General features: G+C 44.0%; 1 protein-coding gene across 2 annotated transcripts in view; it reads right to left on the reverse strand.

Annotated features, from left to right (window-relative positions):
- The window catches only part of LOC135376220 (caspase-7-like), a 236776-nt gene that overhangs the window by 20620 nt on the left and 189925 nt on the right, over nt 1-26231 (reverse strand). The gene's annotated exons all lie outside the window — the stretch shown is intronic.

Consider the following 26231-nt stretch of genomic DNA (forward strand, 5'->3'; position numbering starts at 1 on the left):
CTGTCACGGTGCGCTGTAAAAATGGCCACGAGACACGCTGACGTCCAGCCACTGCAAAGAACGCTGCCTTTGTAACTTCGTATTTGTGGAAAGCACGAGGCGTACGCCTTTTCGAGATATTTAACGTAGCTACAGAAGTGTCGAAAAAACCTACTGTCTTCAACATATCAACATTGATAACGGTATCATCCTGTGCAATAGTCGACCTTCAGCATGCAATGTGGTGATGTTCTGTAATTAGTGTGTATTATTGAACGCTGCCAAACAACAACCGCCGCATATGCTGTTTCACCTAATGACATGCGGCGAACCGCGATGTCAGGCATAGGTACTAAGAATTAAAAGGGCAAATACACTTCAGCAGCAATGTATGGAAGCCCAAATTTGTCAGCTGCATTCCAAGGGAATATAGTACGCGTGCGACTCGGCTGTAGTGATTCGGATGGGTTTCAGTACCAGTAATCCCCGCCAACAGACAGCTGTAAATTCGTTAGATAACCCTTCGTCATGCGCTGCCTCCGGTAATGACGAGGTTAGTATGTATTCGCCTGTTTTTCTTTTTGTTTTTTTCTTCAGTATCCGAATTCGCCTAATTGCCATGCATAAGTGTGAATATGGTCGCATTATGCTACGACGAAATATATTTTTAAAGTGTATGTGAGATTTTAGGAGTTGTATCTTAACTATTCACTTTAATCAAACCAGTTTCAAACCAGTTTCAAACCAGTCTATAAGCATCACATTCGCAAGTTTTAGAAGCAATTCATATGCATGCTACATGACAACCGAAACCTGGGAAGAGACTCTTCCATTGGTTCATGACGAAAGGATTTTTCCAGAGACATGTGACGCCTGAAGAGACAACGCGCCGCTGCTTGCTCTCGGACCACCACACTGACCGATGATATCAAGAGAATACAAAATGGGCGAAATCCATCGAGAGAAGACATCGTACCAAAGCTTTCTTTGCTTTACAGCTAAAGCGACAATCCTGACAGAGAAGGGCCATGAAATTGCAGGTACAGTAGAGGATGAGGAGATCGACCGTGGAGCACAGAGCTGTGAACAGTATATCGAAATCACCACTCGGGCTAAGCTAAGTGCTAACCGTTATCGGTCTACGCCTGCCCCATCCTCGAATCCTAATGACGATACAAGACATTCCAGAACCCGATCGTCAGCTCCGCACGTGAACACTGCAAAGCTTCCCCAACTTCAAACTGAGCCCTTTATGGGAGAGTTATCTTGTTGGCAATCATTCTGGGACCAGTTTGAATCGGTGATACGTAACAACCGAACACTTTCCGTCAGTGCGAAGTTCCAATATGCCCGATCTCTCAGCAAGAGCAAAGCGGAACTCGCCATCAAAGGGTTGACCCTTACGGTTGACAACTATCAAACCGCAATCATCATCCTACAGCAACAGTTTGGCAACAAAGGGTGTATCCTCTGAACACATGGATCACCTTCTATAATTACCCACCAGTCGTTCCTCTCATGATGTGGCAAAGCTGCGCAAGTTATATGAAAGCTTAACCGTAAGGATGAGTACTCTAAAACGTCCGCAGGTTCCTGACAGTGCCTACTGTATTATAGTCCTCACAGCATTACGGAAAAAGCTCCCGCCCGACCTCGAGCTTGAATGTCACTGTCAGGAACGTCGTAATGACGTCAGCTCATCAGCACCGTCACCCGCACCAGTTCTCGCCCAAGACCCGTCGCCCCAGCAGAGTTCGACTGGTTCGACTGATCTCATGTCACATCTGGCTTTCCTACGGAAGGAGATTGAATACCGGGAACGAATGATACGCCACAAGATGGAAACTGTATCACAATACGATTCTTCTCCTGAACCTTCATCCCGACTTCCTTCCGCCTCTGCCTTGGCGACCAGCATGGATCCTCAAATTCTCAAGTGCGTACTTTGTGGAGCCACACAGCATTCCATTCAAGAATGCAAGGCGCCACTCTCCTCCGCAGAAAAGCTCTCGAAGTTGCGGCAGTCGGTGTGTTGTTTTAAGTGCGGCAAACGACGACGCATGGCCAAGGAATGCAGGTCTGCGGCACGGTTATCTTGTACACACTGCAAGGGCCAGCATCTCACGTCTTTTTGTTGCAAGAACGTGCAGACCTCGGGTACTTTCTCCATCGACTCAATCGAGAACGTCGGTTCTGGTGACATCGAAAGTGTGAGCCCCGCCGCAAACAGGCCATTCAACGACACTATGCCAAAGTCACATTTCATTGCAGTCAACGTCTCTACTCTTCATGATACTTCAGCCATCCTCCCAGTAACCGAAGGCTCCTCGGTACAGATCCAGAAAAGGGCAAACGTGAAACACCGAAGGCATATACCATGGGTGATTCGATCAAGAAGCCAGTGCTCGCCGAGCGTGTGCTCGGGACTGTAAAATGGTTCAACTTGAAGAACGGCTATGGATTCATTAGCCGGAACGATACCCACGAGGATGTCTTCGTTCAGACGAGCATCACTCGCAACAACACGCAAATACCAAAGCGCAGCTTAGGCGATAGGGAAGTGGTCAAGCTTGACGTCGTTCTTGGAGAGAAAGGTCGCGATGCGGCCAACGTGACTGTGCCCGATGTAGAAGCCGTTCCAGGACATCCGTATGATGCAGGCCGCTGTCGTTTACATCGGTGGTTCTCCAGACCACGTCGCTCGATGTCCCACAGAGGTCCACCACCCCAGGAAACGTAAGACCTTCCCGACTTCAGACGTCTCCTGCCGCAGAGTCGAGGACCCATACTGAGATCTCTTAACCAAGGGTTCTACCGTCGCCCTATAGAGGTCTCTACCCTGTAACACCCTTCATGTTGAACTTCGCAGGGCGTATGAGTAGGAAGAGCATGACAACATCACAGACCAGCAAGTAAGACTACAAAGAAGGTACTCTGACATGTATTTTAAACGTCATCGCAGACGATCAACGAGCGAGCATGACAACGTAGAGACCTACAGGGATAACGAACCACGGCTATGACACAAGACGGTAAGGCCGCCATTTATTCCACGTCCGCCTCTCAGCAGAGCCTAGCCATTGAGACAGTCGAGGTTAAGGTGGCTACACGCAAGAAACGACTCGGTAGGATGAGGGGGACCCAGAAACGAAGTGGTAGCGTGACCACATTGTGATGTTTCGTTCATTTCATCGTTTGCAGCACACAGGCAGCACAAACAATCTAGCAGTAGGTGGTGTGATGCTGCAACCCCCATTCGGTTTTCACGCAAAATCTCGGCAGGCCACCTCTCGCTCGCGGATTTCCGATGAGCCCCCAGGACACGACAGCGCTACTGGAGCATCCAAGGCGGCACTTTCAAGCGGAACAATCATTCGATGGCCCGTCCAGCATTTACGAACACTCTATACGCCAATTTCTGCATAAGCTGTAGCTGTAATATCGTCTACACCACGTCACCATTTTGGGCATCACGTGCATCGATCCCACCACCCTCATTTCGCCGATGGGGAGTATAAGGAACTGAAGAAGAAGGGGGCTGGGGATCACGGGCACCATCTGCGAGCGTGTTCTGTTTAGTTTTCCTACACTGAGCATTTAAGTTTTCTCTTCGCATCAAACGTTCCCTTTGTACAGGACGGGGAATCATCCTTTTCCTACACATGTCTTCCACTTCTACATCAAAATGAGCATTTGTGACGCACGCAACATAAAACATCCAGTGCCGAGGAGCATTAGAAGATGAAAATGCCGAAAGGAAGAAAACAAGTTATTGCGTGCTCTGTAAGAGAGAGAGGATGCAACACCACATTTCTATGCTTTCAAACCATACTCAGTCACTGCAGAAATGAAAGAATTGCTAAAATCTGTGTCGATTTTGTAGTTTCCTAGTCTCGAGAATGCTACAGTTTTACAGTGTTTTTCGGAGGATAATTAATGGTGAGATTCATCACCAGGAGCGATACTCTACCCCATTGGTGATGTGCGGAATGAAATAACGAGCCCCTTCACAATAATGATCGAAGCCCGATTTTGGCCAGATAGGTTAAAAAGAGCTTTGAGCGCATAGCGTTCGTGGGCTGAATTTTGTCCAGGGACCAAGCAATACAAGCGATTCTGATAAGGAGAAGCGGCGAGAGTCCAGCGGACTCCAAGAGACCAAGAGAGTCTAGGAGACCCGGAGAGTGCGGTTGGAAAAAGGTTTGTATTGCGGGCAATGAAGAACAATGTGCTCCAGATCCTCTAGAGCACAGCAGTGACAATAACTGGAAGAGTCCACTTGTCTCAAGCGGTAATACCACTGAGCTGTAAAAGCACATCGAGTCGCATTCGATGGATTAATGCTGCATCTTGACGAACGGTGTTTTGTGGCATACGGAAAGCGAGCGTTGGATCAACTCTGCTCGGCATAGAGGGGGAGGGGGAAGAATGGCGGTTGTCAAGTAGCGGGAAGCCATGGTTATCACGAGGCATCGCTGGATAGAGCGACGGCTGCTGGTGCAATGCTGGTCCGCTTCCGATACGACAGAGACCTGCCTCGGTGCGCTGTCCGCCAGCTCATTCCATTCGGCACCACAATGGACTGGAACCCACTGGAGAACCAGCGTGCTGCGTACATACTTGGTAAGTCATTCACACATCCAAGAGTAGGGATACAGGATAGTAGGGGAGATGAGCCTCGTATGCCAGCATTTTCAATAGCTTCCAGTGCAGATTTGGAGTCGGTGAAGACAGCCCATTCCCGGAGGTAAAATCAATGATGTCCTACAGAAAGAAAACAATGGCATAGAGTTCTGCAGCTGTTGATGAGGTTACTTGTGAAACACGTCGCATGTGTACCACGCGTGCGGATGGTATGGCGAATGTCAACGAGGCCATCTGTATATGTTGCTGTAGACATAGACAACCTCTCGTCTACGAGAGAGATTTTTTTGCATATCATGGTTTCAGAGCAACTGTGCTTTTCTTTTTATAGGTGCTTGGACTATCTTGGGCATCGGTGGATATGAAAATAGTGGTAACCTACCCTACGAAACATCTCTTTGCACATACGCTCGACTGTAGCCCTCTGCAGTTCCCTGTGGGGTAAGGGGAAGCAGTTCTCGCATGAGCCCTGCGCGGATGAGGTTTTTGGCATCCTCATCCGACCCGCATCCGCGCACACGTTATCCGCATCCGATCCGCATCCGCACCATACACAACAGTTTACATCCGCATCCGATCCGCTGAGCAAAACGCACCATCCGCATCCGATAAGCAAAAAGCACACGTTTCGAAAGACGCGTAAAGACCGCCGGAAGCATGTTGGTATAATTTCGGATGCCTCCATGCTGTCACGGAAGGACTCAGTCATGACGACAAGCAAAGGTAAACCTTTCAACAAACGCGATATGGAGAGACTTCTGCAACGCGTGGAACGCTACCTCGTCGGCGCTCGCGCGGTTCGAGACGCCTGAATGCCTCCTGTCCCGTCTTGGCGCCGTGCATGGTCAAAGGTGAACCAGAGCATGCGCTCGCTGTCGGCGCGCAATACAGATAAATTGCGGGTGGAAAAATGAGAGCACGCGGTATATCCGCATCCGATCCGCTACCGATCCGCTGCCTTCGTATCCGCATCCGATCCGCATCCGACCTCGAGCCAACCGCATCCGATCCGCACACCGCAGAAAGTGCTAAATTTTCATCCGAATCCGCAAGTATATTGCGGATATTCGCGGATATCCGCTTCCATCCGCGGATGGTGCAGGGCTCTAGTTCTCGCTGATGTGTAACTATGTTGGTCTCCAATGTTCCTGATGTTCTGCCTGCTCCCTAATCTTACTCTAAGTGGGAGCCTCTTCAAATGTTTTGTCAACAAAGTACTGTAAATACAGTAGGTGGAGGGCTCGAACTGCTTTCCAATCACATGTTTGTCGTCGTGTGGTTAACGAAATCGAACTTTTTTTTGCAGATGCTGCTGTGAAATTCAGTAGGCAAGTGTAATGTAGAACACAGGGATGCCAGAAGCTTGCTAGAGAACCGCACAACATGCACGAGCAACAGACAAGATATTCTTCAAAAGGTACAGAACTAGTATTTCTGTGCTTAGTCGTTTTGAAACATTCATGGTATTGTATGGGGAACAGTGTGACCACGTCATTCCGTCATACGTCACCCAAACAGCTATCTGGCAATGTTGCAAGATTTGAGTTACTATAAGGTTTATTCACTGACGTCACCTCAGCGCCATACTATAGGTCCAGCAATGTTACGTCCTTGCATTCGTTTGCTGCCATATGCTTTTTAGGTGACTATTAGCGTCGAAAACATGGAAATCGCTTGGATATGCTAGGAATCACAAGGAACAAGTTTCACACACCAGATGTACGGTGAGTACAATATGGGTAACGGCTTGGATGGGGCCTACAATATGGTGGCCGACGGCAGAACATCACGACAGTGGCGGTCTCCTCCGGATGACGTCATGTGAATAAAGCTTATAATTTGACGTGGTGATAGAGCTCTTGCTTTGTAATGCCTTTTATAATATAGTATACACAATGTTTATCGTTACCCTGTACATGATTTTTGTATCGAAGTCGTGAGAGCAGCACTGATGTTGTTTTTACATAATGCAGTGACGGAAGTGCTGCGCCAATCATGGAGTGCTTCGCAGTCGCATGCTGGACCAATCGAGGACGCACCCGTCACGAGAAAACGCCTGTCGCATTGATGTATCAACGATTCCGCTCTTCATTTTGTTTTCACCGGTTCAGGGACATGTTGCCAATGGACCTAGCTTGCATTTTACTTATATGTTCATCGCTATCCGAACTGAGAGGCACGAGGTGATTTCCACGCTGAGACTGATTTTCCATTCCCAGGGTAGCTTGCGGTCTCTCTACAGATATTGTTTACACCAATTTACGACTGCCACTGTAACTTGCTACCCTTGAGTATTGCTCAGCCCTTAGGCAACGAAACACATTGCGTATGTGGACACGAAGTTCGCCCCCACTATGCACAGGTTCCTCACAAGCAGGTCAGGCTTGTGAGTCACCAATCTCACTCCTCTATGTTGAATTGAAAATTTTCCAAGACACTGCGAAAATGAAATTAACTTGGGGAGCGGTCATTCCACGTTTTAAATTAGTAACTGTACAGACCCGGAGCCCTGTGCTGGTGGATCGTGAAACTCCGCTGAAACGCTAGTTTTTCCTGCGCGAATGGTTGTGGCAGAGGGCTACGAGGCACTTCCATCACTGATAATGACAAACTGTAGGAAGAGACGCGACCAGCAGTATGCGGTTTGTCATCATAGAGTATAGTTAACACTTTCATTAGGGAATTTTGAAAAAAAGCAAGATAGTAGAACTGGAAACAATCCTCGTTGAAAGCCATTCTGTCCCTTGAAAATCAAGAGGCCGTGTTGTATAAGCTGAATTCGGTATGCAAATGAGCCAAAATCAAAAATGCGCACATCACCTACGACGACAGACGCTAATGTGGACTGGAGAGCTGTTTATCTGGCTAGCTGATCGGCACCTACTCCAATCATCTCCCTTACTCCAAATCGTGTGGCCCTCAGAAATCAGCGCTGGGCTCCCTGTCTTCTCGGTCAAAGCGGTTTTAGGGATGAATATTTTAACTCTTGTATCTTTCGGGCTTTGTTAAACGTGGAGACGAGACTCTAATTCCTGAAATCCATAATTTAAAAATTGGTTCATAAATCATAGGGAATTAGTCACCTTGTAGTTGTGTAGTTGTGTCTTTCGAGAGAAAGTCCACCTAGCCGTATCAGTTGCAAAAGCGGCATCCATGCTGTTTTTTTTTTCTTTTTTTCAACTAAAAGTTCTCTAAAGGATAAAATTAATTACCCCATATACAGCTTATTTTCACAGCGACAGCTATTAGAGCCTCGTTTCCCTGAGGTCCCGGCATCGTCCACACGAGGTAGTCACGCACAGATTTTCAGCTGTTGCTGCAATTCGTCTTGTGTGACTCTAACGGTCCTGTGATTTTTGTACGTGCAGCATCTTTTATTTATCGGTCTACCAGATCAGTGTTGATACCATTTTTGCTCTTATGTGGCCGTAGACAAGCATTCCGTGAAAGAGTGTGCATAGCCAGTAAATAAACTAGTTAGAACTACATAATGCTTCCTGGCATGTTTTGTTCTATTTTCTATCCACAGTGAGTCACTGGAGGCAGCGCTCCAGCACCAACAATCGCTTATCGGAAGAAAAGGAATGAGGTGGCCTTCAACACCCTGCTGCCAATTCAACACTCATCAGTCAAAACACAAGACACCTGTTTGGCAGCAAAGTCAATCCAGTTTTGGACTGAGTTTTGTACCATATACTTTGTGTGTGGTTTACTGTGAATAAATGTTGATGCTGAGATCCTTGTTTGCTATCAATACAATCACATTTCTGCATGAATGCATGCCGGGATGGTAGCAGGGCTAGTCATGGTCTAAAGTACGTCTAAGGTTGGCTAAAGTAAGGTACAGGAAATGTATAATCCAAGGCCTGTCGCCTGAATGAAGGGATAAAATTGGTCTAGCTGTAGACTTCATGTATAATACATGGTTAAGTGTCTGACCCTGTTCCAGACATCAGGTCAAAAGAATGTCTAAATCTCGGCTAGGAGCATATACCTTGATGGCTAAGGCTAGATGGATAGGTGGCGTAACACTAGACGTGTTATTTGACGTCTAGTGGACGGATAATTGACATTTGGTCTAGTGCCTAGACATTCTATAAACATTCCTTATCTCTTTTTTTAGACTTCATTCAAACGTCTACTAGCCCACAATGTGCTCCCTGGGTACCTGCTATCACCAGGACAAACACCATGTGCAGTCCGTTTGGCTTTTCATCGTCCGGTTCCTCCCCGTACGCATTGTGCGTCCTCTTAACGTCGAACATTCTTCCAGGATATCGACAATTTTTTCACCATGAGTGTTGTCATTGCATTGTCTTAGAAAGCATAATGCAACATTTGTAACAACAAAGATAGCCAAGTATATTGCAGAGGAAATTCATGATATCTGCCACGGCAACCCGAGACAAGACCGACTTACTGCAACGCTGTCTCCTGTTCCAGCTGCCACTGCCTCTCGCAGTGTTGCCAGGTCACTTAGACAGAAATTGACGAAGTCGGCATCAGAAAATTCAGTAGAATTCAGTAGATGCACTAAAAACGAGGTCGAAACGCTCCACGACGGCCAAACTAGTGGGCCATATGATAAATAAACATGAACTATCGCGATATGAAAGGACTGAAGTTCTGAGGCTCGAACAACATAGAAAGGACTGGTAATCCAGAATATGTGGGCTGGAGTCCTACAGCCTGGCTAACCTTTTCAGTGACTTCCATCTTTCATCGTTTATCAGGCTATATAGGCGATGGAATAAGTAAAATGTACTTTTTATATCGTGTACATAGCAAGCACACACTTGCATATTGTCATTCCATCACGTACCCTCGCTCATATTTGTCGGGGATTAAGAGGGAGCAACTCAGCGGGAGAATCGAGAGGTTTATTCTGACCAGCAAGAAGAAGCAGGCACGCGCGATCATTCAGATGCGAGCACGATCAGGGCATCGTCTTCATTATCTTCGCGACATTACCCCCCCCCCCCCCTCCTTCGGAAGGCTGGGCTGGGGGTTCGGCCGGACGGACGAAAGGCTTCATACGCAATACGTGAACAGCTTCTGTTCCACGTGAGCGGCGGTCATGCGGCGGTACAAGGGGTGTGACCTCGTAGTTGAGAGGGGAGAGCTGCCTAGTCACGCGATACGGGCCAACGTAGCGCTTCAAGAGTTTCGTGGAACGGCCAGGCAGACGAGTTGGTGTCCACAGGAGAACTTCATCTCCGACGCTGTATTGCACAGCGCGGTGGCGGGCGTCACACCGGGAACGGTCTTCGTCTTGCGAAGCGAATGTGCGTAGGCGAGCCAACTGACGAGCTTCTTCAGCGTTAGCGACGGCGTCGGCCACCAGGACAGGCGGAACGGCCTCGGAAGGAGAAGGCAGCAGGGTATCTAAAAGAGTTGTAGGTTGCCTGGAGTAGAGAAGATAGTAGGGGCTATAGCCGGTAGTGCGCTGTCGTGCGGTGTTGTAGGCATAAGTGACGGTAACACCATGTCCCAGTTGGCGTGGTCGCAGGAGACGTACATCGAGATCATATCGGCGAGTGTGTGGTTGAAGCGCTCAGTTAAACCATTCCTTTGTGGGTGGTAGGACGTCGTGAGGGCATGGACCGTGCTGCAGGCGTCAAGGAGGGAACGAACGACAGCGGACAAGAAAGTGGGAGACCTGGTCCGCAGTGTCTACAGGGACGGCTTTGGTCTCGACGTATCGTGTCAAATGATCTACAGCAACCAATATCCACCAGTTTCCACGAGTAGAAGGCGGGAAGGGTCCCAGAAAGTCAATGCCGAGCCGGCCAAACAGTTGAGACGGTGGGGCAAGTGGTTAGAGGTGCCCGGGAGGGAGTCCAGCAGGGTGCTTGCGCCGTTGGCAGGGTGCGCAAGAGCGAACGTGTTTCCAGACAGAGCGATACATGCCGCGCCAAAAAAAGCGATAGGCGAGTCGAGAATATGTCTTGAGAAACCCGAGGTGTCCAGCAGTTGGGTCATCATGGCACGTGCGGATGATGTCAGTTTGCAGAGATGCCGGCACAACAAGCAGCCAACGGTTGCCGTCGGGGCGATAGTTCTTGCGATAGAGAATGGAGTCGTGTACAGCTTGGCTTTTCGCTGGAGGCGTCGTGGTGCCGGTCGATCTGGGTCATCTAGCAGTTGTATGAGAGGGAGGAGAAGAGCATCGCGACGCTGTTCAATGTCAAGGACCACAGTGGAGAGAGGGCAAGTCGTGTACAGAGCGGAGGTGACGAGATCGTCATGGGTATCTGGATGTAGGTGAGAAAAAGCGTCCGCGTCGGAGTGTTGTCGGCCAGACTTGTAGGGAATAGTAATGTCGTATTCTTGCAGCCTGAGCATCCAGCGGCCAAGGCGGCCTCCGGGATCCTTCAGATTGGAGAGCCAACATAGGGAATGGTGATCTGTCACGACACTAAAAGGTCTTCCGTAGATATAGGGACGAAGTTTGGAGATAGCCCAAACAACGGCCAAGCATTCTTTCTCGGTGGTCGAATAGTTACGCTCTGGTAGAGAGAGAGTACGGCTGGCGTAGGCGATGACACGTTCCACACCGTTAACTTTTTGGACGAGGACAGCCCCCAATCCCGTGTCGCTAGCGTCGGTATGGAGTTCAGTCCAGGCACCTTCAACGAAAAACCCCAGTACAGGGTCCGTCGTAAGATGTTGCTAGAGGACGAGGAACGAGTGGTCTGCAGCCTCCGTCCAATGATATCGGGCGTCTTTCTTGAGCAGGCTGTACAGCGGTTCGGCGATGTCAGCGAAGTGAGGTATGAAATGGCGGAAGTATGAGCATAATCCAAGGAAGGCGCGCAACTGTTTAAGTGACGTGGGACATGGAAACTTCCGGACGGCTTCTTGGGGCCTGGATGTATACCGTGGCGGTCGACGACATGTCCCAAAACGGTGATGAGAAACGACTACCAAAGAGGCACTTCTTCGAGTTTAGCTGGAGGCCCGCACAGCGGAATCGGGAGAGGACCTCAAGCAACCGGTCCACATGATCCCGAAAGTGGAAGAGAAGATAACAACATCGTCTAGGTAGCAAAGACACGTGTAGCACTTGAGGCCCTGGAGGATGGTATCCATCATTCTTTCGAAAGTTGCAGGCGCATTTGACAGTCCGAACGGCACTACCGTGAACTCAAATAGACCGTCCGGGGTGATAAATGCTGTCTTTTCACGGTCAGGTCGCGCAACTGGGATCTGCCAGTAGCCACTCCGCAGGTCTAAAGAAGAGAAGTACTCGGACCCGTTCAAACAGTCCAGAAGGTCATCGATACACGTAAGGTGTGGTAAGGGGTACACGTCTTTCTTCGTCATTTTGTTCAGTTTGCGGAAATCGATACAGAATCGCCAGGTGCCGTCTTTTTTCTTCACTAGGACAACTGGCGAGGGCCAAGGGCTCAACGATGGTTGCACTACGCCACGTTTAAGCATATCAGAGACATGCGTCTGGATTATGTTGTGTTCCGACGACGAGACTCTGTATGGACGGCAGTGAATCGGGGCGGAGTCTCCCGTGTTGATAGTATGTTCGACGGTGTGTGTGACGGGGCATGGTGTACTGGCACGAAGCCGAATTGGGGACAAAGCGTTTGGAGGCAGCAGGGTGTCCTCCCTTGCACATAATCGAACAGCCTCTCCAGCTCCAGCTCTCAGCAGCAATGAAACAGCAATTGTATTTGCACCACCGCCAGCAAAATATGATAGCAACTTCGAGAAGCGTATTGGCAGACTCGGAGTAAAGGTTGGGAGAAAGAAGACAAACATGCTAGTGTGAAGTCTCCCTCACAAATGCCCATAGCACGTTCGCGATTTCTCGTGACACTTTAGGCTAGGTTGGGTTGTGTTAGCCAAACCAAATTTGAAGCTGAACTCACAGATTCCAGCGGTGTCGGAAGAAGAAGAAGAAAAAAAAAGAACTCCTTACATCAAGAGCCAACTTTATCACAGAGTGAACATCGCAATCATCATATTCGTACGAGAACGTTCCCACCATCTGAGTCAGTGACGCGCTTCAGGGAGAAACCCCAATGGCCGATTCCAGGTATACTTCGCATTCAATAAGGTGTTACAAGAAAATGTCGTTTCCATAGCCTAATAAAAAAAGTACGGGTTTAGGAAGCAGACAGTTCATGGGCGCTAGGCCGGAATAACCACCTAAAACGACAGTATCAAGAAATAATGCTACACCTGGTTGATTTTCACATTTCTGAATTGGTTTATACATGAGTCAGCTGTGGACCTAAGGGGGAGGGTGCATGGCTTGGTCCCCATAAATTTCTGCCAATAAATAGCGCTTCAATTGGCTTTACGTAGCGCATGTGTACAGCATGTTGTCCACTGTCGGAGCCCTATATCCCGAGGAAAAATCCTTTATCCTCTACCGCACAGAATACACGTAAAGGAAAAAACGAAAGAAAATATGGGTTTCACCGAATGACGTGAGCCATGAATCTCATGGCGACGATTAGCATAGCCCCAGCGGTCAGTCGGGGTGCATGGGATTCCGTGTCATGAGGCTTCTTTGCTTCTTTCTTTCTTTTTTTTATTGTTTATCCGCACGAGGCATATGATTTGTCGGATATCCTTAATAGCCTTTATCTTGACTGTCAGCAGGGTAGACTTCTCGGAGGAGGTAAGTGTGTAATTTGACTAAAGCCCTGAGTACAAAATGCACTTTTATGTGCATGGAGATTAACTGAGTAGTAATAGGTCTTGTCCATTTGACGGCAACCCCGCCAGGGCAGCGCCACCGTCGCGTCTGGGCCGACTTCACTCGCGTATTTTTCCCCGTGCGGCGCCAGTGCGGAGGGTTGTCCGCGCGCTTATCGGCGGGGGAGGGCTGCGCGTGCTCTCATCGTAGCGTATTTTTCAGCCTGGGCTGACTTCTTTGGCCATACATGGGCCGACTTCACATATTTTTCCGATACAACAGGTGAGCGGTTTACATGCAGAGACATGCAAAGAAGGGTCATACACAAAAAGTACAAGTGAAAATATATTTATTAATGCCAATCAAGTTGGCAATTGTAAAGCCAATAGTGCTGGGAATTGTGCCAATCGTGATGCCAATCAGGTGAAGGAGAAAAACCCAGCCGAAAAACCTTCACAACCTGTAATAGAAGAAACACAACACACATAATAAAGAACATACTTACGCATTACCAATTTCACAGATTCCATATGGATATGACTCAATGGCATTAAAGAGGTATCTCTTATCAAAGTGGGCCAACTTCTTTCGTCATTTTTCAATCTGCGCCGAATTTTTTTGCGACTTTTTCCCGTGCGCGACAGGCGGCGCTCGGGTAGAGGGCTGCTGCGGTGGGCGGAGCGTGGCCGGAGGGTTGCGTGAGCGCTTACTTGCTCACATTTTTCAGCCTGGGCCGACTTCTTTCATCATTTTTCAATCTGTGTCGACTTCAATCGCAATTTTTTCCCGCTACAGCAGGTGTGCAGTAGGCGATTTACATGCAAAGGATAGCCACACACAAAAGTACAAGTGAAAATATATTTATTAAAGTCATTAGTGTCAGGAATTATGTTATGACTCCATGTGAAGGAGAAAAACTCTATCAAAAAATCTGATGCAATAGCATTGAAGGGGTATTTTATTAGTGATAATCACACAAGTTTTCAATTAAGCAGAAGGAGTAGCACATTTTTAATAAAAGAAGATATTTTTAATCAATACGATTACTATCAAATTAAAAGTTTTATTATAAAAAGTCTAACATGACAACCATAGCGGAGTTTTAATTACATAGTTCTAATATGTAACTTCATGCGCAACAGCTAATATTCCATTATGATACATTTAATCAAAGAATATATTTTTAATCAATATAATTACAATCAAAATTAAAAGTTTTATTATAAAAAGTCTAACATTATTATACGTGACCACCATACTGGAGCTTTAATTACAAGTGCCAATATATGTATGTGAACAGCAGAGAACTTGGAAGACCATGAGACACGAACACTAGAGGAAATAAAATCTATAACAATACATTGGTTAATCAAAACAACAGAGGAGGAGAATAATCTATCATTTTAACTATCATAAAATCATCCTCGTGACTTCCCCATACAATTTTCATTCTAAGAGACACTACAAACCTTACTTTGTTTTATGAATTCATCACAGAAAATAGATGAAAAAATGAACATCAACACATAGCACGCTCCTAGCCAACAATCAGCTCTAATAATATCTGCCCTGATTTGTTGAAGACGGGAGGCGTACACCTGACAGTTATGAACATTTTCGAGCGCAATAGGGAAGATTATTCCAACATTACACAATTAATCAATTTCTTATTAAGTAAACAGCATAGACATACGGAAATAATGAGAAAAACGATCAACAGCTAATAGAGAACCAAAACACATCACATAAACAACAGACACATGCAGGAAAATAAATGAAAAAGAATCTATCAAAACAATTAACATGCACGGATGAATGGCAGAGAAACACTTTGAACGGCACATGATGAATAATTTAATACAGCACAGAGCTAACGCTGAATAGCAGAGAAACAATCTAAACGGCGCATCTGCCAACGTGTAAACAACAGACAGGAAAATATTACTGAAACAGATAATAGAGAGCCAAAATCCAACACGTAAACAAGAGGTACACAAAGGATAAATAGTTGAAGAACAATCTAACAAAACGATAAACATGCACGAATGAATAGCAGAGAAAGGCTTTGAACGATGCATCTGCCAACATGTAAACAACACATAAGAAAATAATAGCAAACATTACAATTTGAAATAATATATCTTTTGAACTATCATAAAATCAACCTTGCGAGCTAACAATATCCTACTCAGGCACTTACCTTGACAGAGGTATCCAAACAAGCACCACAGCTTTACAATAATTACAACCAGACTCGAGACATGGTGGGGTCACTCTCTCCCTCTATGCAGACCGGTGGGGTCACTCTCTCCATCTATACAGCCCAAAAAGCGGGGAGCTTGTTGTCAATCTGCGAGGTGGGGAAATCCTCTCTCTTTTTCAAATTCTTTCCTCCAAAAAGGAAATATTCTTAGGACCGGTGTACAGAGGCGAAATTTTTCATTGATTGCAAATAGACATTGGAATTATTCGATTCTAAAGAACACAATAAGAACCCTATCAAAAAAAAAAAAAATCGAAGAATAGACTTTCTAAGCAAACGAGAAAATATTATCGGTGCAAACAATACTCAACGAGAAACGTTGCATTTAATGTATTTCAGCTCAGACACAACTATTAGGCAATCATTATTCTCAACTCACAGAATATCAATCGAGTGAAAGTCAAGTTTATTCAGTGATAGAAACAATACTAATTCGAAAACGAGAAACAAATTTAATTACATCGTTTTTATGTTAACTTTGCAATACACGCAGAAGTCGCAAACAACCCATCTGAAATGCAAATTATATTGTTTGCTACAGCGGAAATCAACGCACACAACATTCCCAACTAGTAGAATATTTTTATTAATATCAATCGAGTGATCACCTGAAACAAAGTCAAAAGCAGTAATTAATTTAGGCAAACATTTTTCATAATCACACAGCGCAAATATACATCACAGAAACACGTCTTTTTCATTCAGGACCCACTAGTGGAAACGAAGTGAGAGAGTTCCCGTACACATTCATTAAGGTTACACCCGCAGGGAGTAGGGGAATCCAAACAATGGTCTCGGTATACAAAGCCATAAAATCGCTCCTACAAGTCAAGTGAGGGAAGGAGGGGCTCTAGCGTTGTCTTGTACATAGAATCACTGAGAGCAAACATTTTTCCTTTACACATCACATCTTTTTTGTAAATTGACTTTCATAATTCTAACGGCAGGTGGAACATTATGAACCAGATAATAAAATTTTCATAAATAAAATTAGCACCAATATGATTTAATTAAATGTCGAGGCGCACTACAAAACAGAACAGACAACTGATATACATTGAAGAGATGGACAGATTTTGTACTCGTTACCATTCGTCATGGGAGGACCTGATAAAAAGTTGCTTCGAAAAGGAGGAGCCGCGAAACGATTCATTTATCGCTGCATTTCAATACGTCCTAGACATGGTCGTATTCGGAGATATGGTGCAAATTATGGAATTCAAGATGCGAGAACTTGTATGCCGAATCTACAATAGTTATAAAAATATTTGCACTTCATCGTCGGAAGGACCACTTGGGCTGATGGTGGAGTTTTTGAGGTTCGCTAACGAAGAGTTGAAATACACTAGACCAAACGTAATTGTAATCATTGCAATGGGCATTGCATTAATCAAGAAAGCAATCAGATCAAATTATCATATACAAGCAGTCTATATCGCACGATTCATTACGAATTTGTTGAAATTACACCTAACGGTTGAAATGGAAAGTACATAAAAACATCTTATCACGTGGTATATTCCACCCTAGAACCTCTACACATTTATTTTATTCTACCAGTCAAGGATGTCAAATGAACAGAAGTTCAATATTGTCGTGCAAGGTCTGATGTATTATCATCTGTTGAAACTCAACAAACATATCAATTGTGGTGGACCACCAGACGATTTTCATCTAATACTCTCTCGTACGCCATTCAAGAACATTCATACAAAGAAAGGAAGCATCAATAAGAGATTGTGTAAGTTCATCGCGACAAAGTGCAAGTTGTTGAAGCAATACAAACACGGCGACAACATATCACCTGCCTTAATCAACGCTGGATTCAAGCGCCCAATAATCAGAATAAACTACCTGATGTCTTCGGAATTCATCCATCAAGACAACAAACGCAAACTTCAGAGTTTGGAATAGAAGTGTAATTTATCAAAATAAACAAGTGTCTAATTGAAATAATAATTGTATTCTTTGTCATCATTGTAATGTATTCTACACAGCGCAACGAAAGCAGCTTTTGATTAGATTGCTAAGGAGACACTACATACAAGGATCTTCGCATGGAATCAGCGCTGGCAATCAAAGAGATTTTTACACGACCACACTCTATACAACACCGACGCCCGAAGGAAAGAATTGTAGAAGAATCGATAATAGAAATTTAGAGGCATGTTACATCAATATTTCCTTACAAAGAGGATCACTAATATTTTGCGAAAGCTTATTTTACGAATTAAATTGCACAGTGTATATATTTTCTCAAACTATTGGACAGTTGACAATACTATATTGAAAGGAATCTATTATCAAATGACGCGAAGGTGGAGTCTACAATTCTAATCATCATAACATGTGGCACACAATTCCAATAAGATTTTGGGAGAATCGAATCACACAACTGTCATCAGAAATGTTTAATTGCTATACAATGAAGATGAGCACTATGCATAAGATATGTAATTATAATAAGTAAATATTCCTTTTGCAAACTTAACCAAAGCAGCACACATAAACGTAGCTTCAATTCACAGAATGTACCCGAGGTTTTTAATTAGCCATACTGAAAAACTACGAGTCTATTCGATATGTCACGGTATATGAGGCACTACAATTGGAAGGACATACATTAATTTTAGAAGATTTTAGCTCATAATGAATCAAAACGCAATCTCCAACACCAAAGGTTCGTGTTTAAATTTTCAAAGTCAAAACTGTACACTCTTTCTTACAATTTTTTTTTTAAGATGTAGATTAAAAAGCTGTCTATATAGTCACACATTGTATACAAGATATTTGTTTGTACATTAATTGATAAAATTTATCAGATCACATTCCGGAGCAGTGGAGACTATCAGTAAGTGTTTAATTAAAATTTGAACTGCTACAATAATTTACGAACTGAATTGTAGAAAGCGTAATTTCACACCTTTAGCTGGCTTTTGATGTAACATGCCTCTAAATTTCTATTATCGATTCTTCTACAATTCTTTCCTTCGGGCGTCGGTGTTGTATAGAGTGTGGTCGTGTAAAAATCTCTTTGAATGCCAGCGCTGATTCCATGCGAAGATCCTTGTATGTAGTGTCTCCTTAGCAATCTAATCAAAAGCTGCTTTCGTTGCGCTGTGTAGAATACATTACAATGATGACAAAGAATACAATTATTATTTCAATTATACACTTGTTTATTTTGATAAATTACAGTTCTATTCCAAACTCTGAAGTTTGCGTTTGTTGTCTTGCTTGATGAATTCCGAAGACATCAGGTAGTTTATTCTGATTATTGGGCGCTTGAATCCAGCGTTGATTAAGGCAGGTGATATGTTGTCGCCGTGTTTGTATTGCTTCAACAACTTGCACTTTGTCGCGATGAACTTACACAATCTCTTATTGATGCTTCCTTTCTTTGTATGAATGTTCTTGAATGGCGTACAAGAGAGTATTAGATGAAAATCGTCTGGTGGTCCACCGCAATTGATATGTTTGTTGAGTTTCAACAGATGATAATACATCAGACCTTGCACGACAATATTGAACTTCTGTTCATTTGACATCCTTGACTGGTAGAATAAAATAAATGTGTAGAGGTTCTAGGGTGGAATATACCACGTGATAAGATGTTTTTATGTACTTTCCATTTCAACCGTTAGGTGTAATTTCAACAAATCCGTAATGAATCGTGCGATATAGACTGCTTGCATATGATAATTTGATCTGATTGCTTTCTTGATTAATGCAATGCCCATTGCAATGATTACAATTACGTTTGGTCTAGTGTATTTCAACTCTTCGTTAGCGAACCTCAAAAACTCCACCATCAGCCCAAGTGGTCCTTCCGACGATGAAGTGCAAATATTTTTATAACTATTGTAGATTCGGCATACAAGTTCTCGCATCTTGAATTCCGTAATTTGCACCATATCTCCGAATACGACCATGTCTAGGACGTATTGAAATGCAGCGATAAATGAATCGTTTCGCGGCTCCTCCTTTTCGAAGCAACTTTTTATCAGGTCCTCCCATGACGAATGGTAACGAGTACAAAATCTGTCCATCTCTTCAATGTATATCAGTTGTCTGTTCTGTTTTGTAGTGCGCCTCGACATTTAATTAAATCATATTGGTGCTAATTTTATTTATGAAAATTTTATTATCTGGTTCATAATGTTCCACCTGCCGTTAGAATTATGAAAGTCAATTTACAAAAAAGATGTGATGTGTAAAGGAAAAATGTTTGCTCTCAGTGATTCTATGTACAAGACAACGCTAGAGCCCCTCCTTCCCTCACTTGACTTGTAGGAGCGATTTTATGGCTTTGTATACCGAGACCATTGTTTGGATTCCCCTACTCCCTGCGGGTGTAACCTTAATGAATGTGTACGGGAACTCTCTCACTTCGTTTCCACTAGTGGGTCCTGAATGAAAAAGACGTGTTTCTGTTATGTATATTTGCGCTGTGTGATTATGAAAAATGTTTGCCTAAATTAATTACTGCTTTTGACTTTGTTTCAGGTGATCACTCGATTGATATTAATAAAAATATTCTACTAGTTGGGAATGTTGTGTGCGTTGATTTCCGCTGTAGCAAACAATATAATTTGCATTTCAGATGGGTTGTTTGCGACTTCTGCGTGTATTGCAAAGTTAACATAAAAACGATGTAATTAAATTTGTTTCTCGTTTTCGAATTAGTATTGTTTCTATCACTGAATAAACTTGACTTTCACTCGATTGATATTCTGTGAGTTGAGAATAATGATTGCCTAATAGTTGTGTCTGAGCTGAAATACATTAAATGCAATGTTTCTCGTTGAGTATTGTTTGCACCGATAATATTTTCTCGTTTGCTTAGAAAGTCTATTCTTAGATTTTTTTTTTTTTTTGATAGGGTTCTTATTGTGTTCTTTAGAATCGAATAATTCCAATGTCTATTTGCAATCAATGAAAAATTTCGCCTCTGTACACCGGTCCTAAGAATATTTCCTTTTTGGAGGAAAGAATTTGAAAAAGAGAGAGGATTTCCCCACCTCGCAGATTGACAACAGGCTCCCCGCTTTTTGGGCTGTATAGATGGAGAGAGTGACCCCACCGGTCTGCATAGAGGGAGAGAGTGACCCCACCATGTCTCGAGTCTGGTTGTAATTATTGTAAAGCTGTGGTGCTTGTTTGGATACCTCTGTCAAGGTAAGTGCCTGAGTAGGATATTGTTAGCTCGCAAGGTTGATTTTATGATAGTTCAAAAGATATATTATTTCAAATTGTAATGTTTGCTATTATTTTCCTATGTGTTGTTTACATGTTGGCAGATGCATCGTTCAAAGCCTTTCTCTGCTATTCATTCGTGCATGTTTATCGTTTTGATTGATTCTTTTTCAATTGTTTTCCTGCATGTTGTTTACCGTTGGTAGATGCACCGTTTAGAGTGTTTCTCTGCTATTCATCCGTGCATGTTTCTTGTTTTGTTAGATTGTTCTTCAACTATTTATCCTTTGTGTACTTCTTGTTTACGTGTTGGATTTTGGCTCTCTATTATCTGTTTCAGTAATATTTTCCTGTCTGTTGTTTACACGTTGGCAGATGCGCCGTTTAGATTGTTTCTCTGCTATTCAGCGTTAGCTCTGTGCTGTATTAAATTATTCATCATGTGCCGTTCAAAGTGTTTCTCTGCCATTCATCCGTGCATGTTAATTGTTTTGATAGATTCTTTTTCATTTATTTTCCTGCATGTGTCTGTTGTTTATGTGATGTGTTTTGGTTCTCTATTAGCTGTTGATCGTTTTTCTCATTATTTCCGTATGTCTATGCTGTTTACTTAATAAGAAATTGATTAATTGTGTAATGTTGGAATAATCTTCCCTATTGCGCTCGAAAATGTTCATAACTGTCAGGTGTACGCCTCCCGTCTTCAACAAATCAGGGCAGATATTATTAGAGCTGATTGTTGGCTAGGAGCGTGCTATGTGTTGATGTTCATTTTTTCATATATTTTCTGTGATGAATTCATAAAACAAAGTAAGGTTTGTAGTGTCTCTTAGAATGAAAATTGTATGGGGAAGTCACGAGGATGATTTTATGATAGTTAAAATGATAGATTATTCTCCTCCTCTGTTGTTTTGATTAACCAATGTATTGTTATAGATTTTATTTCCTCTAGTGTTCGTGTCTCATGGTCTTCCAAGTTCTCTGCTGTTCACATACATATATTGGCACTTGTAATTAAAGCTCCAGTATGGTGGTCACGTATAATAATGTTAGACTTTTTATAATAAAACTTTTAATTTTGATTGTAATTATATTGATTAAAAATATATTCTTTGATTAAATGTATCATAATGGAATATTAGCTGTTGCGCATGAAGTTACATATTAGAACTATGTAATTAAAACTCCGCTATGGTTGTCATGTTAGACTTTTTATAATAAAACTTTTAATTTGATAGTAATCGTATTGATTAAAAATATCTTCTTTTATTAAAAATGAGCTACTCCTTCTGCTTAATTGAAAACTTGCGTGATTATCACTAATAAAATACCCCTTCAATGCTATTGCATCAGATTTTTTGATAGAGTTTTTCTCCTTCACATGGAGTCATAACATAATTCCTGACACTAATGACTTTAATAAATATATTTTCACTTGTACTTTTGTGTATGGCTATCCTTTGCATGTAAATCGCCTACTGCACACCTGCTGTAGCGGGAAAAAATTGCGATTGAAGTCGACACAGATTGAAAAATGATGAAAGAAGTCGGCCCAGGCTGAAAAATGTGAGCAAGTAAGCGCTCACGCAACCCTCCGGCCACGCTCCGCCCACCGCAGCAGCCCTCTACCCGAGCGCCGCCTGTCGCGCACGGGAAAAAGTCGCGAAAAAATTCGGCGCAGATTGAAAAATGACGAAAGAAGTTGGCCCACTTTGATAAGAGATACCTCTTTAATGCCATTGAGTCATATCCATATGGAATCTGCGAAATTGGTAATGCGTAAGTATGTTCTTTATTATGTGTGTTGTGTTTCTTCTATTACAGGTTGTGAAGGTTTTTCGGCTGGGTTTTTCTCCTTCACCTGATTGGCATCACCATTGGCACAATTCCCAGCACTATTGGCTTTACAATTGCCAACTTGATTGGCATTAATAAATATATTTTCACTTGTACTTTTTGTGTATGACCCTTCTTTGCATGTCTCTGCATGTAAACCGCTCACCTGTTGTATCGGAAAAATATGTGAAGTCGGCCCATGTATGGCCAAAGAAGTCAGCCCAGGCTGAAAAATACGCTACGATGAGAGCACGCGCAGCCCTCCCCCGCCGATAAGCGCGCGGACAACCCTCCGCACTGGCGCCGCACGGGGAAAAATACGCGAGTGAAGTCGGCCCAGACGCGACGGTGGCGCTGCCCTGGCGGGGTTGCCGTCAAATGGACAAGACCTATTACTACTTAACTGCGCCGCCAATGTGCGTCCAAGAAATAGAGGTAAAAAATCGCTGAGTAACTGCCGACGCAGAAACGGGGGATGGGTCTCGAAGATTCCAGTATATCGCGTTGCCTAAGGCTGGAAGGAGTAAATGTTATTAAGATAGCCTAATAAACTTGATATTTGAGAAACAGACATTTAGCGGACTGTTCCAGAGTCCCACTTTTACCAACAGCGGTAGTGGTTCTTCTTTTAGCTCATTTCTCTCAGCTCTCTCTTCACGATAGGTTTTCTGTATAGCGATCGGAAACTGTATTAACGTATTTCTGCGAATTCCTATTCAATCGCGCACGCTGGAAGCATTTATGTGCGACGCGTCCAGCATAAATACAAATACTGATATGAAAATGCGGCTCGGTGACCCACGAAGTGTCTGAAATAAATTTGAGGACAGATGTTGAGCGCACTGCACTAGCTACCAAGTAGTTAATCTGCTGTGGGGGCTGATTCCTTGTAACAGAAACGGCGCATGTAGCACTAGCTTGAACGACGGTTTAACAAAATAATGCAACTAGTTTTCACTGTTCTGAATTGTTGTTATATCTTTTGTTGAACTGATTTCCCTGCACTTCGAAACATTGGTGGCATAAATAACCATTTTGTGCCTCGAGTAAAGCCTGGTTTATGTTTCGTATCAATGGAAAAAGAATCTCACATAGAGCCGAACGCAGTCAGTAAAAATATTATTTGACTAAAGTGACTTAAATATGCTCTTTTATGAACATTGAGATGGCCGGCATCGTGCCTTCAAGAAAGACAGAAAATGCATCCTACCGCATAACAACGATTACTGCCGACGCAGAAAAGAGACGCCTCTCGAAGGTTCCAGTACATCGCCCCTTTCCAAAAGTGCACGGATTTGACCAACTTGGACCAGTATAGCTAGTCCAGGGCCGGATTGAATTAATGTATTAAAAATGATTCATTCATTTAACCATCGCTATCGCTCTTGAATACGGATTGTAATACGGCAATAGGGAGTTTCTCGATTGCATGCTCTGGAAGGGCCATGTGCCTAGACAGCGGAAGCTCCGCTTTTGTTTTGGTGTGGGACTTGTGGTTGTTGAAGCGAATTATGAATGTTGTGCAGGTTTGTGAAATGCATTGAGCTTGGCATATGGTGCAATGTGGAAGGTATATTACGTTTTGAGTCCCGCAATCAAAAGCGCCATTCGTATGGAATTTGAAGTTCGTGGTGGTGCTGGTAACGCTCCGTGCTGACAACATGAGGGGACAAATTTTGCAGCGGGGTTTTTTGCAAGGCCTGCAGCCAAGGAATTCTTTTTGTTCCCTCGTGACTTTTGAGTTCACCAGTACATCCCGTAAGTTCCGCGGTCCACTATAAACAATCTTGAGAGCCTCTGGGGAGACTTCCCGCAGATGTTCGGATTGGTGCAGAATATTGAGATGGCGTTTCAGAATGGATCCGATGCAGGCTACATTTTGATTGTAGGTTAAGGTTAAGCTCGGTGTCCAGTACTCATCGGTTTTTGAGGAAGCTGTGGGCTGTTTGGGACCTAAACGGCGAGCGTTTTCAATTGCGTCAATAACGACATCGGGAGGGTAGTTGCGATCGGTGAATGCGTACCGTAGATCTCCTAGGTTTTGTTCGAGATCGCTGTCCTCTGTGGCAGGTATCTGCATGCTTGACTATAAGGTAGAGAGTTTGCAGTGACGGAGGTATGAGCTATTAAAGTGTAAATATTGATGACTGTCACATGGTTTTCGGTACACCTTAGTTTCCAGTGACTGGTCCCTGACTGTGACGTCCAGAAAGTTCGTGGCTGTGGCCGAGTAGCGGTGGGTGAAATAAATGCTGAGGTGCGCGTTGTTGAAGTCTCGAATGAATTCCAGTAGTGTTCCCACCTCCAAAACCCACACCCACGTGTGAAACACACTCGAGATGACCCCGCACACAGAATTTATGACCTCCCTTCGGCGACCTCAACGCTCTGCGATTTCCCTCCCCCACCGCTGTCGAAGCACACGAAAGTGAGTGTTCTCTCCTTGACCAGCTCATTATATCTTTTCACTTGAAAAAAGAACGAAACGTCGCGCCTATGTAATTTCTAAATGAATTAAATGAAGTCATCTCAAAATATTCGTTTGGTGGTGCTCTGTGGGAACTTATTTCATTTGTGTATTAATACGGCGCCGTCTGAATCTTCAAGACCTTCGAAAATGTGTTTGCCAACGGCACCTGTACCTCCTCGCACCAGAGTGTCCACAACTAATGCACCTTGGAATAGGGGCAACATTGCAATCATCGGAACTTCTCTACTCTAGCATCTACATACCAGGTTTGACAACACTCACCATGCTTCCTTGTTCCTAATAAGAGATCAAGCTCGCATATTCGACACTATTCCTATGATAAATCAGCTTCCTTCCCACGTCACTACGATTTTTCTTTACGTTGGAACTCATGAACTTGAGGATTCACATCCCATTGAATGTTTCGAGAAGTACAAGATTGTGATCGATCATATCTATACTGCAAGACCATGGACAGCAAACTTAATCGCGACATTCGTGCCTCCTCACTTCGTCAATCGTCATCCAAACTGCCCTGACTGGGTGCGCAATACGCGGTTCAATATTGACACCCATCAGCTCAACAGAATGATCCTTCGGCTCGCTGCAAACGACGAAAGAGTTGGCTGCCTGGTTCATCGTTTCTATGACCCCCTCGACCCCCTTCAAGTTCTCGCAGCCGACGGACTGCACCTCAGCCCGCTCAGAACCGACATAATGTCATCGCAACTGTCGCACATCACACCTCTGCTAGAAGCGCGATATTCTTCATGTACATGCAGACATCCGGTATTCCCAATGGATTCACGAACACTAAGACCCTGCTGGTACCAAAAACAACCAGGACTACATGAAATGCAAGAGCGTAGACAAGACCACGGCCGCACTGGATATGCAACCGAAACGGTAGAATAACCCACAACCCTGTCACAACTAGACCCCAGACTGCTCCAGACGTCTATGAAAGAAAATAAATTAGGAGCTTTCCTGACATCAAGGAAGTTATCTGACAAAATCATGCGCTACGAGAGCCATTTCAGTTTCATCTCCAAACATATACAGAACAAATTAATTCCAAAAGGAGCGCGACTCTCATCCAGGCTGCCTTTTGCTAACTTGAAGGCAACTCATCTCTCCGAGTGGGAAGCTGTCTTACAGGTAGCGTCGCTCGCCCTTCTCTC

Source organism: Ornithodoros turicata, chromosome 1 (assembly GCF_037126465.1).
Source record: "Ornithodoros turicata isolate Travis chromosome 1, ASM3712646v1, whole genome shotgun sequence".
NCBI classification, from domain to species: Eukaryota; Metazoa; Arthropoda; class Arachnida; order Ixodida; family Argasidae; genus Ornithodoros; species Ornithodoros turicata.